Below are 19,874 nucleotides of genomic sequence, written 5' to 3'. Positions count from 1 at the left end.
CTTTTGAGGTTTTTACTCTTTGAGGTGGTAATGTTTCTTACGCCGTGATTTCCACCTAATTGCTGTAAGGATTCTGGTTGTCTGCGTTTTACAAGGTTGTCTGTTATAATAAATAAAAGTCCCAAATAGGATTACAATCAAAGTTTACAATTCACTGAATGAATAGAGGTAAGCAAACAGTGCTGGGTATGCTGGGAGTCTCTGCTCCACCAAGACGCGCACCAGTTATACACCAGTTACCTCCCTTAAGGGATATAGAGAAGCTCTCTCAGATACGGCAGTCCTACTTCTCGTGCATGCAGCCGGAGGTCGGTCTAATTCTGGTGCTGTTGGTGGTGGAAGCTGGGGCAACGGTGGTACTGGTGGCGATACCACAGCCACCGGAGGGGGATCCGCCGGGTGTGGATTGTTAGGATATGGAGGTGGTAGCTTATCCAACGGCTCACGTTTATCTTCTTTTTCTTTTTCATGTTCTTCTTGTTCTTCAAATTTCTTACCTGCTTTTAGTGTAAATATTGAGGCTGGAAAAGGACGTGAAGTCCTCCTGATCCATAATCCTGCATAATCACTTTCTTCCTGGCTAAAAGGTTCCTTTGAATTAACATGGATATTTAAGGCCTGGCAAATCCAGTCTTCGAAGGATCCAAAAACAGGCCAAAAGACATGTAGTCTTAAAGGCTCCTTTGGCCATTCTGTCACACAATACTGGACCATTTTTAATTTACTTTTTCCTTTTCTGGGGTCCCTATCATTCCAATTTCTAATCGTTATTCCTAATGGACTTTCTGGTGGTATGACTGGTAATTTGCTCCCTTTCTTCTGGTCTCTGGTCTTCGATTTTGTCTGACCCATCTAGGAATTTTACTATGGCAATTCCCACAGCCCTTGGTTACCTTAGTAAGAGTGTCTTGCAGGGGGGTCGAGGACCTATCACACACCCACAAATCCTATAGGAATCCCTTCCGTCCTTCACCGGCCAAGTCCCTCGCGGGAGATTGGAACCGCGGTTAGAAGACCTCCACAATCGCTTCGGAACTAAGTTCCATCTCAGTCACACTCTTACACACACAGGCAACCGAACCCCACCCAACCGAACGGTATACGCTTTAAATGCTTACGACTCCGTCATCTTTGTTCGGATCTTCACACACACAATTACGGGCAAAATATAGTGCTGCAGCTGGCAAGGGAGCTGAAAAAAAGAATCAGAAACTTTGTTTACCTTTATTCAGGTTCAAGATGCCATTAGTTCCGACCTGACTCAAACAGCAGCCACCAAATGGTGGGGGTGCCTCTCCTAGATCAAACCAGAAATCAGGAACCAAAGCCCTCCCGGACGAGAGCCCACTTGTAATAAATGACTGGGTCCCAAATAGGATTGCAATTGAAATTTACAATTTATTAAATGAATAGAGGTAAGCAAGCAGCGCTGGGTGCGCCAGGAGTCTCTGCAAGTCTCACCAAGACGCACACAAGTTACATCAGGCGGCTGGTTTTTATGCTGCTAGGCTAATACATATTCATTACTACTTCTACAAAAGGCAGGGTTATTCTAATTAGTTCCCAGAATCCAAACCCTCCCACTGGTGCAGGCGTTATCAGTCTCCGGTGGTCCCTCTGGGGACCGCTCGTACTGAAGGCTCGTAGTCTTCCTCCCAGGCTTTTCTCTTGTCCATCTCCTTTGTCCATCTTGGCTGGATGGCAGACACTTGCATAGTGTCCCATGCAACAGTTGGAATAGTTAGCAGTTATTCTGAAACCCCTTTGTTCTCTTATCCCCTATTGACCCGAATTGCTGGACCATTCCTTTGCAAGATACAAGAACTATATATATTAACCACTCTGGTTTTCTCAGACTTTTCATCATATCATGCGGCCCTAGCATTGTTCCATATTGACACGAATCAGATGAACTCATTTCACACTGTTAAGCTGTCTTATCACTGCAAGCATATCTCAATACCACCTTCCTTCCCTCTACAGGATGTAACTGCGCAAAAACAACATTTTTATTCCCACAACCTTGATCCCCTTACCCTGAAGTCCTTATTCCCCTTAAACCTAACAACTCTAACCACAACCCTAACCCTTATTATCAACCCCCTAACGCTAATGACACTGACCTTAATCCAAACCCCAAACTGCCCCTAACCCCAGACAACCAACAACGAAACACACACACACAAAGATGGAAACTACAAAAAAGGCAAAACCCTGGATACAGGCCCCAAATCACAAATACGCAACCAAAATGCTACAGAAAAGCCCCAGATGCAGGCCCCAAATGCTACTGCTAGGCCTCAAAAGCTCAAGATGCATCCCAAAGCAAAAATGCAGGCCCCAAACGTTACAGAAAAGCCCCCAAACCCAGGCTGCACAAGTCTACAAGCAGGCCCCAAACTGCCAACAGAAGCAGGCACCAACCACACCCAGATGCAGACCCCAACTGCCCACAAGCAGCTCCTACCCCACCTCCCCCTCCCAAGAACTGGACTCCACCCAGACACTGGCCCAAGACCCGGGCCCGACCCCTGCCAACCCCCCTACCCTCCCCCCGACACAGGTGTACAAGCAGCTCACAACCCGCCCCTTCAGAGACCGGTCCCACTCCCCCCACTCCCCCCAAGACATGGGATGCGGAGGTGTACAACCAACTCCCAACTCCCTCCCCCTCAAAGGGAGGCCCCAAAGACCCCCAAATGGAGGCTCCTAGAGTGAACAAGCACCTCCCAACTCCCCCAGGCACAGGCCCACCACCCCCCCCCCAAACACAGGCCACAAAGGTGCATAAACAGCCCAGACCCCCCTCCAAGACCATGGCCCCTATAGTGTACAAGCAGCTCCCAACCACCCACAGATGCAGGCCCCAACCTTTCTCAAAAGGGAGGCACCTAGAATGCATGAGCAACTCCCAACCCCCCTAAACATAGGTCCAAAAGTGCACAAGCAGCTCCCAACCCCCCTCAAATACAGACCCCAAAAGTGTACAAGTAGCTCCCCCCCAGAGACAGGACCCAAAGGTGTACAACCAGTTCCCAACAACCCTGAGACACAGGCCCCAACCCCCCCCAGACACAGGGACCCAAATTCTACAAGCAGCTCCCAATCCCTGCCAGGCAGGCCCCCTACCCTATACAAGCAGCTTCCAACCCTCCCGCCCCCCCCCGAGGGAGGCCCCAAGCCCCCCACAAACACAGGCCCCTACAACCAGCACCCAACCCCCTACCCCCGATGCCAGGCCCAAAGGTGTAGAAGCAGCTCCAAACCTCCTCCCTCAACCCAGGCTCCAACAGTGTGCAAGCAGCTCCCAACCAACCCTCCCCTTCCCACCCCCCCCGACACAGGCTCCAAAGGAATACAAAGAGCTCCCACCCCTCCCCCAGATGCTGGTCTCAACCCCCCCTCCCCCAGAAGCAGGCCCCAAAGGTGTAGAGTCAGCTCCCAACCCCCTCAATGCTGGCCCCAAGGGTCTACAAGCAGCTCCCCCCTTGCCCCCAGATACCGGCCCCCAGACACAGACCCCAAAAGCCTAATCACAGGCCTTGAACTCTAGAGGCAGGCTCCAAAACCCAGGACAAAGCCCCACTGGTTCGAGACAGGGCCCAAATCCCAGACACAGGCCCCAAACGCTAAACATATGCCAAAAAAAGTATTAGTGCTGGTGCCAAATGTTACAGACAGGCCCAAAAGCCCGAGATGCTCAAGGCTGAGACGTAACTTGGCTTTCTGAATTACTGGAAAGCAGCTTTCATTCTCAGATAATTGTGTGTAGGCTAGATAGGATGGGGCTTCAGGCACCTCTTCACCTGAGGAAACACACTGCCATCAGGCACCGCTGTGCCAGACAAGCTTGTTCTGCTAGAACACCCTACTCAGATGCACTGTGGCATTCAAGTGAACTGCTTTCATGCAAATATAACGACTGATGTTACAACCCACCTTGCCTGTGGCACCTGATGAACAGAAGAGTAAGCCACCGCAGCGCTTCAAAACCATCCCTGCATGTGCCGCTCCTTGTCGCTCTCTGGCCTTATCTCATATCCTTATCCACTTCTGTGGAGAGCCTGCCACGGCACCTGCAAAGCAAGACGGACACCTTTCATAGTCATCTTGTGCTACTTGGTCGTTCTGCTCCAACCCAGCTCATGACCAGCCCCTCTTCTTACACAGCTCTTCAGAGTGCAGTTTGCTCCTTTGAGCCTGTGCGAGACACCTGTGAAAGAAAAAGAAACGCATAGGCCTATGCAGCATCCAAAGACACAGCACAACTAGGTAAGTTACTCTCATCTGCTCCCTTACCTCTGCCGCTTACCAGCCCCCGAGGCAGATGCTTCAATCTACCCTCTTCAAACAGCTCCAACACCTCTAAAAGACAAAGAGGGGATGCTTAGAGGAACAGTGAGACCTACAACACAACAACTGCTACATCTGTTCCTCACTCACCTTGCCAGAGGCAGCTCTGCGTGTGACGTCCCAGGTTGTACACTGTGTTACCTAACCCTTACCATAACCCTTACCCTAACCCTTCTCACCCTTACCGTAACCCTTACCCTAACCCTTCTCACCCTTACCATTACCGAAATCCTTACCTTTACTTTTTCCTTACCCTTACTCTTTCCTTTAACCATAACCTTACCCTTACCCTAATCCTTACTCCAACCCTTCCCCTTTCCTTCCCCTTCCTCCTACACTTAACCTAACCCTTACCCTTCCACTTCCCCTAAACCATATCCTAACACTTTCCCATACCCTTACACTTACCCTAACCCTTACTATTACCCTTACAATTACTCTTGCCCTAATCCTTGCTTGCACCCTTACACTTATCCTAACCCTTACCCTTACCCTTACACAAACCCTTACTCTAACCCTTACCCTGACCCGTACCCTTACCCTTAACTTTAACCTAAAACTAAACGTTAAACCTTAATGTAAAGCTTACCCTTTCTGCTACACTTACCCTTAGCCTAAATCTAAACCTTACACTTACCCCTACTGTAACCCTCACCCTTATCATTACCAATACCCTTACTCTTACCCTTACCCTAACCCTTCTCTTTACACTTACTGTTACCTTTAACATTACCTTTACCCTAACAATTACAGATATCCTTATCCATAACCTTACCCTTACCCTAATCCTTACCCTTAACCTAACCCTAACCCTAAACCTTACCCCAGCCCTTACCCTGACCCTTACATTAACCCTAATCCTTACCCTAAAACTTACACTTACTCTTAACCTTACCCTTACCCTTATCCATTACCCTAACACTTACCCTTACCCTAACCCTAACCGTAACTCTAACCCTTACCCTGACCCGTATCCTTATTCTTACCCTTACCCTAACCCTTACCTTTACACTTATGGTTACCATTAACCTTACCCTTACCCTAACACTTATCCTTAATGTAACCCTTACCCTAAACCTTACCCCAACCCTTACCCTGACCCTTGACATTAACCCTAACCCTTACCCTAAACCTTACACTTACTCTTAACCTTAACCTTACCCTTAACATTCACCTAATACTTACGCATACGTTTTCCAAACTTTAACCCTAGAACTAACCCTAACCATTACCCTAACACTTAACCTTACCCTAACCCTAACCCTAACCCTTACTCTAACCCTTACCCTGACCCGTACCCTTACACTTACCCTTACCCTAACCCTTACCCTTACCATAACCCATACCCTAACACGTACTTGTAGCCTTAACCTTACTGTTCCCCCTACCCTTACCTTTACTGTCTCCGTTACTCTTACACTTACACTTAACATAAACCTTAACCTTAACCTAACCCTTATCATAAGCCATACAACAACACTTACATGTACACTTACGCTTGCACTTACCCTAGCAATTACTCGTACAATTACCCTTAACCTTACTATTAAGCTAACCCTAAACCTTACCCTAATCCTAACACTTACCCTTATCCTAAACCTTACCCTTTCTGCTACACTTACCTTTGCCTAATTCTAAATCTTACCCTAACCCTCACCCTTACCTAAATCTAACCATTACCCTAACCCTCACCCTTACCCTTACCATTATACATGCTTTTACCCTTAACCTAAACCTTACCCCAACCCTTACCCTGACCCTTACATTAAACCTAACCCTTACCCTAACACTAACCCTAACCCTAACCCTTACTCTAACCCTAACCCTTAACCTAAACCTTACTCTTAATCTTAACTTTAACCTTACCCTTAAACTAATACATACCCTTACGTTTCCCTCACCATAACCCTAAAATTAACCGTAACCATTACCCTAACACTTATCCTTACCTAACCCTAACCCTAACCCTTACTCTAACTTTTACCCTGACCTGGACCCTTAGACTTCGCCTTCCCCTTCCCCTTACTCTTACCCTTACCCTAACCCTTACCCTTACACTTACGGTTACCATTAACCTTACCCTTACCCTAACACCCTTACCTATCCCTTACACTTATCCTTATCCATACAACTTACGCTTACCCTAACACTTAAACTTAACCTAAACCTAACCCTAAACCTTACCTGAACCTTTACCCTGACCCTTACATTAACCCTTACCCTAAAACTTACACTTAACCTTAACCTTACCCTTAACCTTAACCTAATACTTACCCTAACTTTTTTCTCACCCTAACCCTAAAATTAACCCTAACCATTACCCCAACACTTACCCTTACCCTAACCCTTACTCTAACCCTTACCCTGACCCCTACCCTTACACTTACCCTTACCCTAACCCTTACCCTTACCATAACCCATACCCTAACACGTACTTGTAGCCTTAATCTTACCGTTCCCCTTACCCTTACCTTTACTGTCTCCGTTACCCTTACACTTACACTTAACATAAACCTTAACCTTAACCTAACCCTTATCATAAGCCATACAAAAACTCTTACATGTACACTTACGCTTGCACTTACCCTAGCAATTACTCGTACAATTACTCTTAACCTTACTATTAAGCGTTTGGTTGCCATGGCAACCATGGGGTTTTGTTACAATGGCAACCATGGGTTTGTATTGCCGTGGCAACCATGAGATAGTATTGCCATGGTAACCATGGGGTTGTGTTGCCATGGCTACAATGGGGTTGTGTTGCCATGGTAACCATGGGGTTGTGTTGCCATGGCAACAATGGGGTTCTCTTGCCATGGTAACCATGGGGTTGTGTTGCCATGGTAACCATTGTATTGGGTTGTCGTGGTAACAATGCGGTTTTGTTGCCATGGTAACCATGGGGTTGTGTTGCCATGGTAACCATGGGGTTTTGTTGCCATGGTAACAATGTGGTTCTGTTCTCATGGTAACCATGGGGTTGCGTTGCCATGGCAACCAGGCGTGTTGTTGCCATGGCATCTATAGGGTTTAGTTGCCATGGGAACCATGGTGTTCTGTTGCCATGGTAACCATGGGGATGGGTTGCCATGGTAACAATGGGGTTGGGTTGCAATGGTAACCAGGCGGTTCTGTTGGAATGGCAACCATGGGGTTGTGTTGCCATGGTAACCATGGGCTTGGGTTGCCATGGTAACCATGGCGCTTTGTTGCCATGGCAACCATAGGGTAGTGTTGGCATGGTAACCATGGGGTTGTTTTGTAATGGGAATTATAAGGTTATGTTTTCATGGAAACCATGGAGTTGTGTTACCATGGTAACCATGGGGTTTTGTTACCATGGCACCCATGGGGTTGTGTTGCCATGGCAACTATGGGGTTGTGTTTCCATGGCAACCATGGGGTTGTGTTTCCATGGTAACCATGGGGTTGTGTTGCCATGGCAACCATGGGGTTGTGTTTCCGTGGCAACCATGGGGTTGTGTTTCCATGGTAACCATGGGGAAGTGTTGCCATGGAAACCATGGTGTTGCGGTTAAAATTGTAAGCATGGGGTTGGGTTGCCATGGAAACCATGGGGTTGTGTTGCCATGCCAAAGATGTGTTTGTGTTGCCATGGCAACCATGGAGTTTTGTTGCCATGGCAACCATGGAGTTTTGTTGCCATGGCAACCATGGGGTTGTGTTGCTATGGCAACCATGTGGATGTGTTACCATGGTAAACAATGGGTTTTGTTACCACGGAAACCATGGGGTTGTGTTACCATGGCAACAATTGGGTTTTGTTTCAATGGTAACCATGGGGTTGTGTTGCCATGGTAACCATGGTGTTGTGTTGCCATGGCAACCCTGGGATTGTGTTGCTATGGTAACCATGGGGTAGTGTTGCCATGCAACCATGGCGTTTTCTTGTCATGGCAACCATAAGGTTGTGTTGCCGTGGTAACCATGGGATAGTGTTGCCATGGCAACCATGGGGTTGTGTTTCCTTGGCAACCATGGGGTTGTTTTGGCATGGTAACCTTGGGGTTGTGTTGCCATGGTAACCATGGTATTTTGTTTCCATGGCAACCATAGGGTTGTGTTGCCATGGTAACCATGGGGTATTCTTGCCATGGCAACCATGGGGTTGTGTTTCCATGGCAACCGTGTGGTTGTTTTGGCATGGTAACCATGGGGTTGTGTTGCCATAACAACCATGGCGTTTTGTTGCCATGGTAACTATGGCGTTGAGTTGCCATGGTAACCATGGGGTTGTGTTGCCATGGCAACCTTTGTTTTTTTTTTGCCAGGGTAACCATGGGGTTGTGTTTCCAAGGCAACCATAGGGTTGTGTTTCCATGGGAACCATGGGGTTGTGTTGCCATAATAACCATGAGGTTCGGTTGCCATGGCAACCATGGAGTTTTGTTGCCATGGCAAGCATGGGGTTTTATTTCCATGGTAAACTGGGGTTATTTGCCATGGCAACTATGGGGTTTTGTTACCATGGAAAACATGGGATTGTGTTGCCATGGAAATCATTGGGTTCTGTTGCCATGGAAACCATGTAATTTGGTTGCCATTGAAAGCATGGTGTTTTGTTGCCTTTGGAACCATGGGGTTGTGTAGCCATGGCAACCATGGGGTTTTCTTTCCATAGCAACCATAGGTTTCAGTTGCCATGGACACCATGGGGTTGTGTTGCCTTGAAAACCAGGCGGTTGTGTTTCCATGGCAACCATGTGGTTTTGTTACCATGGCAACCATGGGGTTGTGTTGCCCTGGCAACCATGGGGATGGGTTCCATGGCAACCATGGGGTTTTGTTACCATGGCAACCATGGGATTCTGTTGCCATGTTAACCATGTGGTTGTGTTGCCATGGTAACCATGGGGTTGTGTTTCAATGGCAACCATGGGGTTGTGTTGTCATGGAAACTATTAGGTTCAGTTGCCATGGCAACCATGGGGTTTTGTTGCCATGGCTATCATTGTGTTGTGTTGCCATGGTAACCATGTGGTTTTGTTACCATAGCAACCATGGGGTTGTGTTTCCATGGCAACCATGGGGTTGTGTCCCCATGGTAAATATGGGGTTGTGTTGCCATGGCAACCATGGGGTTGTGTTGCCATGGTCACCATGGGGTTGAGTTGCTGTGGTAACCATGCGATTGTGTGTCCATGGTAACCATGGCGTTGTGTTGCTATTACAACCATGGGGTTCTGTTTCCATGGTAACCATGGGGTTGGGCTGCCATGGCAAATCTGGCCTTGTGTTTCCATAGCAACCATGTGTTTTTTTTACCATGGCAACCATGGGGTTGGGTTGCCATGGCAACCATGGGGTTGTGTTGCCATGGTAACCATGGGGTTGGGTTGCTATGATAACCGTGGGGTTGTGTTGCTATGGTAACCATGTGGTTGTTGTGCCATTGCAACCATGGGGTCTTGCCATGGGGTGGTGACACCGTAGTGCCATAGGCAACACAAGGCCATGTTACTATAGGAAGTGTAAGATTGTTGCCATGGTAACCATGGGTTTGAGTTGCCATGGGAAGCATGGGGTTTTGTTGCCATGGCAACCATTGGGTTGTGTTGCCATGGTAACCATGGGTTTTTGTTGCTGTGGTAACCATGGGGTTCTTTTGCCATGGCAAGCATGGCGATGTGTTGGAAAGGTAACCATGGGGATGGGTTGCCATGGACACCATTGGGTTTTGTTGCCATTGCAAACATGGTGTTATGTTGCAATGGTAACCATGGGGTTGTTTTGTCATGGGAATTATAAGGTTGTGTTTTCATGGCAACCATGGTGTTGTGTTACTATGGTAACCATGGGGTTCTGTTGCAATGGCAACCATGTTTTTTTTTTGCCATGGCAACCATGATTTTTTGTTCCACGGCAACCATGGTGTCGTGTTGCCATGGCAACCATGTGTTTTTTTGCCACGGGAACCACGGGGCAATGTTGCCATGGTAACCATGGTGTTGTGGTTAAAACGGTAAGCATGGGGTTCTGTTTCCATGGTAACCGTGGGGTTGTGTTGCCATGGTAACCATGGGGTTGGGTTGCTATGGTAACCATGCGGTTGTGTTGCCATGGCAACCATGCCGTTTTGTTGCTATGGCAACCATGGGGTTGTGTTGCCAAGGCAACCATGGGGTTTTTTTACCATGGAAACAATGGGGTTGTGTTACCATGGTAACCATGGGGTTCTGTTGCCATGGCAACCATGGGGTTGTTTTTACATGGCAACCATGGGGTTGTGTCTCCATGGTAACCATGGGGTTGTGTTGCTATGGCAACCATGGGGTTGTGTTGACATGGTTACCATGCGGTTGTGTGTCCATGGTAACCATCGCGTTGTGTTGCCATGCAACCATGGGGTTTTATTTCCATGGTAACAATGGGGTTGGGTTTCCATGGCAAATATGGTGTTGTGTTCCCATGGTAACGATGGGGTTGTGTTGCTATTGTAACCATGGGGTTGGGTTGCCATGGCAAACATGGGGTTTTGTTGCCATGGCAACCATGGGGTTGTGTTCCATGGTAAAGGTTCCATGGTAGAAGGGTAGAAGGGTTGTGTTCCATGGTAGAAGGGGTGGTGGTGTGGCTCTCTATATTAGAGAGTCTTTCGAGGTTGTAGAACTCGAGGTTGGGAATGACAAGGTCGAGTCCCTTTGGGTTAGGATCGGCAGGGACAACAAGGCTAGTGTCCTGGTCGGGGTCTGCTATAGACCGCCGAACCAGGATGAGGAGACAGATGAGGAATTCTACAGGCAGCTGACAGAGGTTGCAAAATCGTCAGCTCTTGTACTCGTGGGGGACTTCAACTTCCCTGACATATCCTGGAAGCACAACACAGCCCTGAGAAAGCAGTCTAGGAGGTTTCTGGAGAGCGTGGAAGATAGCTTCCTGACGCAGCTGGTTAGTGAGCCTACCAGGGGAGGTGCCCCGCTAGACCTTCTCTTCACAAACAGAGAAGGACTGGTGGAGGACGTGATCATCGGGAGCTGTCTCGGGCAGAGTGACCACGCAATGGTGGAGTTCACTATTCTTGGCGAGGCCAGGAAGGGGACCAGTAAAACCGCTGTATTGGACTTTCGGAGGGCTGACTTTGAACTGCTCAGGACACTGGTTGGTAGAGTCCCTTGGGAGGCGGTTCTGAAGGGCAGAGGGGTCCAGGAAGGCTGGGCGATCTTCAAGAGGGAAGTCTTCATGGCGCAGGAACAGTCTGTACCCACGTGCCCAAAGACGAGCTGGCGGGGAAGAAGACCGGCCTGGCTCAACAGAGAATTGTGGCTTGATCTTAGGAGGAAAAAGAGGGTTTATAAGCTTTGGAAAAGTGGGCAGGCCACTAAGGAGGACTTTAAAGAAGTAGCGAGGCTGTGCAGGGACAAAATTAGGAAGGCCAAAGCTCATCTGGAGCTCAATCTGGCTACTGCCGTTAAAGATAACAAAAAATGTTTCTATAAATACATCAACACAAAAAGGAGGACTAAGGAGAATCTCCATCCTTTACTGGATGCGGGGGGAAACTTAGTTACAAGAGATGAGGAAAAGGCGGAGGTGCTCAATGCCTTCTTTGCCTCAGTCTTTAGCGGCAATACTGGATGTTCTCTGGATACCCAGTACCCTGAGCTGGTGGAAGGGGATGGGGAACAGGATGTGGCCCTCATTATCCATGAAGATCTGGTTGGTGACCTGCTACGGCACTTAGATGTGCACAAGTCGATGGGGCCGGATGGGATCCACCCAAGGGTACTGAGGGAACTGGCAGAGGAGCTGGCCAAGCCACTGTCCATCATTTATCAACAGTCCTGGCTATCGGGGGAGGTCCCAATCGACTGGCGGCTAGCAAACGTGACACCCATCTACAAGAAGGGCCGGAGGGCAGACCCGGGGAACTACAGGCCTGTCAGTTTGACCTCAGTGCCAGGAAAGCTCATGGAGCAGATCCTCCTGAGAGTCATCACGCAGCACTTGCAGGGCAAGCAGGCGATCAGGCCCAGTCAGCATGGCTTTATGAAAGGCAGGTCATGCCTGACGAACCTGATCTCCTTCTATGACAGAGTGACGTGCTGGGTGGATGAGGGAAAGGCTGTGGATGTGGTCTACCTTGACTTCAGCAAGGCTTTTGACACTGTTTCCCACAGCATTCTCCTCAAGAAACTGGCTGCTCTTGGCTTGGACTGGCGCACGCTTCGTTGGGTTAGAAACTGGCTGGATAGCCGGGCCCAAAGAGTCGTGGTGAATGGAGCCAAGTCCAGTTGGAGGCCAGTCACTAGTGGCGTCCCCCAGGGCTCGGTGCTGGGGCCGGTCCTCTTTAATATCTTCATCGATGATCTGGACGAGGGCATCGAGTGCACCCTCAGTAAGTTCGCAGATGACACCAAGTTAGGTGCGTGTGTCGATCTGCTTGAGGGTAGGAAAGCTCTGCAGGAGGATCTGGATAGGCTGCACCGATGGGCTGAGGTCAACTGCATGAAGTTTAACAAGGCCAAGTGCCGGGTCCTGCACCTGGGGCACAACAACCCCAAGCAGAGCTACAGGCTGGGAGAGGAATGGTTGGAAAGCTGCCAGGCAGAGAAGGACCTGGGAGTGATGGTTGATAGTCGGCTGAATATGAGCCAGCAGTGTGCTCAGGTGGCCAAGAAGGCCAACGGCATCCTGGCTTGTATTAGGAACAGCGTGACCAGCAGGGCTAGGGAGGTGATCGTCCCCCTGTACTCGGCTCTGGTGAGGCCGCACCTCGAGTACTGTGTTCAGTTTTGGGCCCCTCGCTACAAGAAGGACATGGAGGTGCTTGAGCGGGTGCAGAGAAGGGCGACGAAGCTGGTGAGGGGCCTGGAGAACAAGTCCTACGAGGAGCGGCTGAGGGAGCTGGGCTTGTTCAGCCTGGAGAAGAGGAGGCTCAGGGGCGACCTTATCGCTCTTTTTAGGTACCTCAAGGGAGGCTGTAGCGAGGTGGGGGTTGGCCTGTTCTCCCACGTGCCTGGTGACAGGACGAGGGGGAATGGGTTTAAGTTGAGCCAGGGGAGTTTTAGGTTAGATGTTAGGAAGAACTTCTTCACTGAAAGGGTTGTGAGGCACTGGAACAGGCTGCCCAGGGAAGTGGTGGAGTCACCATCCCTGGAAGTCTTCAAAAGACGTTTAGATGTAGAGCTTAGGGATATGGTTTAGTGGAGGGCTGTTAGCGTTAGGTTGGAGGTTGGACTCGATGACCTTGAGGTCTCTTCCAACCTAGGAAATTCTGTAACCATGGGTTTGTTTTCCCATGGCAAGCATGAGGTTGTGTTTCCATAGCAACCACATGTTTTTGTTACCATGGCAAACATGGGGTTCGGTTGCCATGGCAACCATGGCGTTGTGTTGCCGTGGCAACAATGGGGTTCTGTTGCCATGGTAACCATGGGGTTGGGTTTCCATGGTAACCATGGGGTTGGGTTGCCATGGCAACTATAGGGTTTTGTTGCCATGGTAACCATGGGGTTTTGTTACCATGGCAACCACGGGGTTGTGTTGCCATAGCAACCATCGCGTTTTGTTGCCATGGCAACCATGGTGTTGTGTTGCCATGGCAACCTTGGGGTTGTTTTTCCATGGAACCATGGGGTTGTGTTGCCATGGTAACCATGGGGTTGGGTTGCTTTGGTAACCATGCGGTTGTGTAGCCATGGTAATCATTGGGATGGGTTGCCATGGCAACCATGGCGTTGTGTTACCATGTGAACGATGCGGTTGTGTTACTATGGTAACCATGCGGTTGTGTTGCCATGGTAACCATGGGGTTCTGTTGCCATGGTAACAATGTGCTTGGGTTGCCATGGGAACCATGACGTTTTGTTGCCACGGCAACCATGGCGATGTGTTCCATGGTAACAATGCGGTGGTGCTGCCATGGTCACTACGGGGTTGTGTTGTCATGGGAATTATAAGGTTGTGTTTCCATGGCAAGCATGTTTTTTTTTTGCCATGGCAATCATGGTTTTGTGTTCCTCGGCAACCATGGTGTTGTGTTGCAGTGGTAAGCATGCGGTTCTGTTGCCATGGTAACCATGGGGTTGTGTTGCCATAGTAACCATGCGGTTGTGATTCCATGCTAATAATGGGATTCTGTTGCCATGGCAACTTTTTTTTTTTTTTGCCATTGTAACCATGGTATTGTGTTGCCATGGTAACCGTGGGGTTGTGTCTCCATGGTAACCATGGGGTTGTGTTGCCATGGTAACCATGGGGTTCTGTTGCAATGGCAACCATTAGGTATTTTTGCCACGGCAACCTTGAATTTTTGTTCCACGGCAACCATGGAGTTTTGTTCCCATGGCAACCATGGTGTTGTTTTTCCATGGCAAACATGAAGTTGTGTTTCCATGGCAACCATGGGGTTGTGTTGCCATGGCAAAAATGGTGTTTTGTTTCAATGGCAACAATGGGGTTGTGTTCCCATGGCAACCATGGGGTTTTGTTACCATGGCAACCATGGGGATGTGTTGCCATGGTAACCATGGGGTTTTGTTTCCATGTCAACCAGGGGGTTGTGTTGCCATGGTAACCATGGGGTTGTGTTGCCATGGTAACAATGGGGTTGTGTTTCCATGGCAACCATGGGGTTGTGTGGCCATGGTAACCATGGGGTTGTGATGCTATGGCAACCATGGCGTTTTTTTGCCATGGTAACTATTAGGTTGAGTTGCCTTGGAAACCATGGCGTTATGTTGCCGTGGTAACCATGGGGTTGTGTATCCCTGGGAACCATGGGTTTGTGATACCGTGGCAATCATGGGGATGTGTTGCCCTGGCAACAATTGTGTTTTGTTTCAATAGTAATCATGGGGTTGTGTTTCCATGGTTACCATGGGGTTGTGTTGCCGTGGCAACCATGGGGTTCTGTTGCCATGGTAACCATGGGTTTGGGTTGCCATGGCAACCATGTTGTTTTGTTGCCATGGCAACCATGTGGTTTTGTTGCCATGGACACCATGGGGTTGTGTTGCCATGGTAACCATGCGGTTGTATTTCCATGGCAACCATGGGGTTGTGTTGCCATGGCAACCATGGGGTTGGGTTGCTATGGTAACCATGTGGTTTTGTTACCATGGCAACCATGGGGTTGTGTTTCCATGGCAACCATGGGCTTGTGTTGCCATGGTATACATGGGGTTTTGTTGCTATGGACAACATGGGGTTGTGTTGCAATGGTAACCATGCGGTTGTGTTTCCATGGTAACCATGTGGTTTTGTTACCATGGCAATCATGCGGTTGTGTTTCCATGGCAACAATGGTGTTTTGTTTCAATGGTAACCATGGAGTTGTGTTGCCATGTCAACCATGGGGTTATGTTGCCATGGTAACCATGGGGTTGTGTTTCCATGTCAACCATGGGATTTTGTTGCCATGGAAACCATGGGCTTGTGTTGCCATGGCATCCATGTTTTTTTTTTTACCATGGAAACCATGGGGTTGTGTTGCCATAGTAACCATGGGGTTGTGTTTCCATGGCAAACATGTGGTTGTTTTTCCATGGCAACCATGAAGTTTTGTTTCCATGGCAACCATGGGTTGTGTTGCCGTGGTAACCATGTGGTTGTGTTTCCATGGCAACCTTGGGATTGTGTTGCCATGGTAACCATGGCGTTGTGTTGCCATGGCAACCATGGGGTTGTGTTGCCATGGCAACCATGGCGTTTTTTTTGCCATGGTAAATATGCGGTTGAGTTCCCATGGCAACCATGGGGTTCTGATTCCATGGCAACCATGGGGTTGTGTTGCCATGGGAACCATAGGATTTTGTTACCATGGCAAGCATGGGATTGTTTTTCCATGGTAACCATGGGGTTTTGTTCTATGGCAACCATGGCGTTATTTTGCCATGGTAACTATTAGGTAGAGTTGCCATGGAAATGATTGCGTTGTGTTGCCATGGCAACCATGGGGTTGTGTTGCCATGGTAACCATGGGGTTGTGTTGACATGGGGTTGTGTAGCCATGGCAACCATAGCGTTTTGTTGCCATGGTTACTATGGGGTTGTTTTGCCAGGGCAACCATGGGGTTCTGTTGCCATGGTAACCATGGAGTTGTGTTTGCATGGCAACCATGGGGTTGTGTTGCCACGGTACCCATGGGGTTTGGTTGCCATGGAAACTATGGGGTTCTGTTGCCATACTAACCATGGGGTTGGGTTCCCATGCCAACCAACGTGTTCTGTTACCATGGTAACCATGGGGTTGTGTTTCCATGGCAACCATGGGGTTGTGTTGCCATGGTAAACATGGGGTTGTGTTGTCATGCAAACCATGGGGTTGTGTTGCCGTGGCAACCATGGGGTTCTGCTGCCATGGTAACCATGGGTTTGGGTTGCCATGTCAGCCATGTTCTTTTGTTGCCATGGAAACCATGGGGTTTTGTTGCCATGGACACCATGGGGTTGTGTTGCCATGGTAACCATGTGGTTGTGTTTCCATGGCAACCATGGGGTTGTGTTGCCATGGTAACCATGGTTTTGGGTTGCCATGGTAACCATGTGGTTTTGTTACCATGGCAAGCATGGGGATGGGTTCCATGGCAACGATGGGGTTTTGTTACCATGGCAACCATGGTTTTTTTTTGCTATGGCAACCATGGGGTCTTGTTGCCATGTTAACCACGTGGGAGTGTTGCCATGGCAACCATGAAGTTTTGTTTCCATGGCAACCATGGGTTGTGTTGCCATGGTAACCATGTGGTTGTGTTTCCATGGCAACCTTGGGATTGTGTTGCCATGGCAACCATGGGGTTGTGTTGCCATGGTAACCATGGGGTTGCGTTGCAATGGCAACCATGATGTTTTGTTTTCATTTCAACCATGGTGTTGTGTTGCCATGGTAACCATGGTGTTTTGTTGTCATGGACACAATAGGGTTGTGTTGCCATGGTAACCATGCGGTATTGTTGCCATGGCAACCATGGGGTTGTGTTTCCATGGCAATCATGGAGTTGTTTTGGCATGGTAATCATGCGGTTGGGTTGCCATGGTAACCATGGGGTTCTGTTGCCATGCCAAACATGTGGTTGTGTTTTTATGGCAACAATGGAGTTGGGTTGCCATGGCAACCATGTGGTTGTGTTGCTATTGTACCATGGGGATGGGTTACCATGGTAAACATTGGGTTTTGTTACCATGGTAACCATGGGGTTGTGTTGCGATGGCAACCATGGGATTGTGTTGCCATGGTAACCATGGGGTAGTGTTGCCATGGCAACCATGGCGTTTTGTTGCCATGGTAACCATGGTGTATTCTTGCCATGGCAACCATGGGGTTGTTATTCCATGGCAACCGTGGGGTTTTTTTGGCATGGTAACCATGGGGTTGTGTTGCCATAACAACCATGACGTTTTTTTGCCATGGTAACTATGGCGTTGTGTTTCCATGGTAACCATGGGATTGTGTTGCCATGGCAACCTTTTGGTTTTTTTTGCCATGATAACCATGGTGTTGTGTTTCCATGGCAACCATCGGGTTGTGTTTCCATGGCAACCATGGAAATATTTTTCCATGGTAACTATGGGGTTGGATTGCAATGGTAACTATGGGGTTGTGTTACCACGGTAACCATGGGGTTGGATTGTCATGTCAACCATGATGTTTTGTTGCCATGGCAACAATGGAGTTGTGTTGCCATGGCAACCATAGGATTGTGTTGCCATAGAAACCATGGCGTGTTGTTGCAATGGTAACTATGGTGTTGACTTGCTATGAAAACTACGGCGTTCTGTTGCCATGGTAACCATGGGATTGTGTTTCCATGTTAACCATGGTATTTTGTTTCTATGGAAACCATGGGGTTGTTTTGCCATGGTAACCATGCGGTTGTTTTTCCATGCCAACCATGAGGTTGTGTTACCGTGGTAACCATGGGGTTGTGTAGCCATGGTAACCATGGGATGGGTTGCCATGGCAAGCACAGGGTTTTGTTACCATGGCAACCATGGGGTTGTGTTGCCATGGCAACCATGGGGTTTTGTTTCCATGGCAACCATGGTGTTTTGTTGCCATTGGAACCATGGGGTTTTGTAGCCATGGTAACCATGGGGTTTTGTTTCTATGGCAACCATGGGTTTGTTTTTCCATGGTAACCACGGGATTGGTTTGCCATGGCAACCATGGGGTTGTGTTGCCATGGCAACCATGGCGTTTTTTTTGCCATGGTAAATATGCGGCTGAGTAGCCATGGCAACCATGGCGTTTTTTTTGCCATGGTAAATATGCGGCTGAGTAGCCATGGCAACCATAGGGTTCTGATGCCATGGCAACCATGGGGTTGTGTTGCCATGGTAACCATGGGGTTGTGTTGCCATGTCAACCATGGGTTTGTGTTGCCATGGAAACCATGGGGTTGTGTTGTCATGGTAAAAAGGGGTTGTGTTGCCATGGCAACCATGGGATTGTGTTGCCATAGTAACCATGGGGTTTTGTTGCCATGGTAACCATGGGGATGGCTTACAAAGGCAACCATGTGGTTTTGTTTCCATGGCAACCATGGGGTTGTGTTGCCATGTCAACCATGGGTTGTGTTTCCATGGCAACCATGGGGTTTTGTTGCCATGGTAACCATGGGGATGGCTTACAAAGGCAACCATGTGGTTTTGTTTCCATGGCAACCATGGGGTTGTGTTGCCATGGTAACCATGGGGTTGTGTTTCCATGGCAACCTTGGGATTGTGTTGCCATGGTAACCATGGCGTTGTGTTGCCATGGCAACCATGGGGTTGTGTTGCCATGGCAACCATGGCGTTTTTTTTGCCATGGTAAATATGCGGTTGAGTTCCCATGGCAACCATGGGGTTCTGATTCCATGGCAACCATGGGGTTGTGTTGCCATGGGAACCATAGGATTTTGTTACCATGGCAAGCATGGGATTGTTTTTCCATGGTAACCATGGGGTTTTGTTCTATGGCAACCATGGCGTTATTTTGCCATGGTAACTATTAGGTAGAGTTGCCATGGAAATGATTGCGTTGTGTTGCCATGGCAACCATGGGGTTGTGTTGCCATGGTAACCATGGGGTTGTGTTGACATGGGGTTGTGTAGCCATGGCAACCATAGCGTTTTGTTGCCATGGTTACTATGGGGTTGTTTTGCCAGGGCAACCATGGGGTTCTGTTGCCATGGTAACCATGGAGTTGTGTTTGCATGGCAACCATGGGGTTGTGTTGCCACGGTACCCATGGGGTTTGGTTGCCATGGAAACTATGGGGTTCTGTTGCCATACTAACCATGGGGTTGGGTTCCCATGCCAACCAACGTGTTCTGTTACCATGGTAACCATGGGGTTGTGTTTCCATGGCAACCATGGGGTTGTGTTGCCATGGTAAACATGGGGTTGTGTTGTCATGCAAACCATGGGGTTGTGTTGCCGTGGCAACCATGGGGTTCTGCTGCCATGGTAACCATGGGTTTGGGTTGCCATGTCAGCCATGTTCTTTTGTTGCCATGGAAACCATGGGGTTTTGTTGCCATGGACACCATGGGGTTGTGTTGCCATGGTAACCATG

The 19,874-nt window shown here is 48.8% G+C and overlaps 1 long non-coding RNA gene across 4 annotated transcripts in view; it reads right to left on the bottom strand.

Annotated features, from left to right (window-relative positions):
* The window catches only part of LOC311445912, a 382,273-nt gene that overhangs the window by 272,722 nt on the left and 89,677 nt on the right, over positions 1-19,874 (bottom strand). For all 4 annotated transcript variants that reach the window (XR_014698669.1, XR_014698670.1, XR_014698671.1 and 1 more), the window contains exons 3-4: positions 4,167-4,213; positions 3,940-4,076 (exon numbers count right to left, since the gene is read on the bottom strand). This is a non-coding gene — a long non-coding RNA (uncharacterized lncRNA). The remainder of the gene's footprint in view (positions 1-3,939; positions 4,077-4,166; positions 4,214-19,874) is intronic.

Source organism: Aythya ferina, assembly GCF_964211825.1.
Source record: "Aythya ferina genome assembly, chromosome: 16".
NCBI lineage: Eukaryota > Metazoa > Chordata > Aves > Anseriformes > Anatidae > Aythya > Aythya ferina.
The sequence above is the reverse complement of the archived record's forward strand: the minus strand, read 5'-3'. Positions and strand labels throughout refer to the sequence as shown.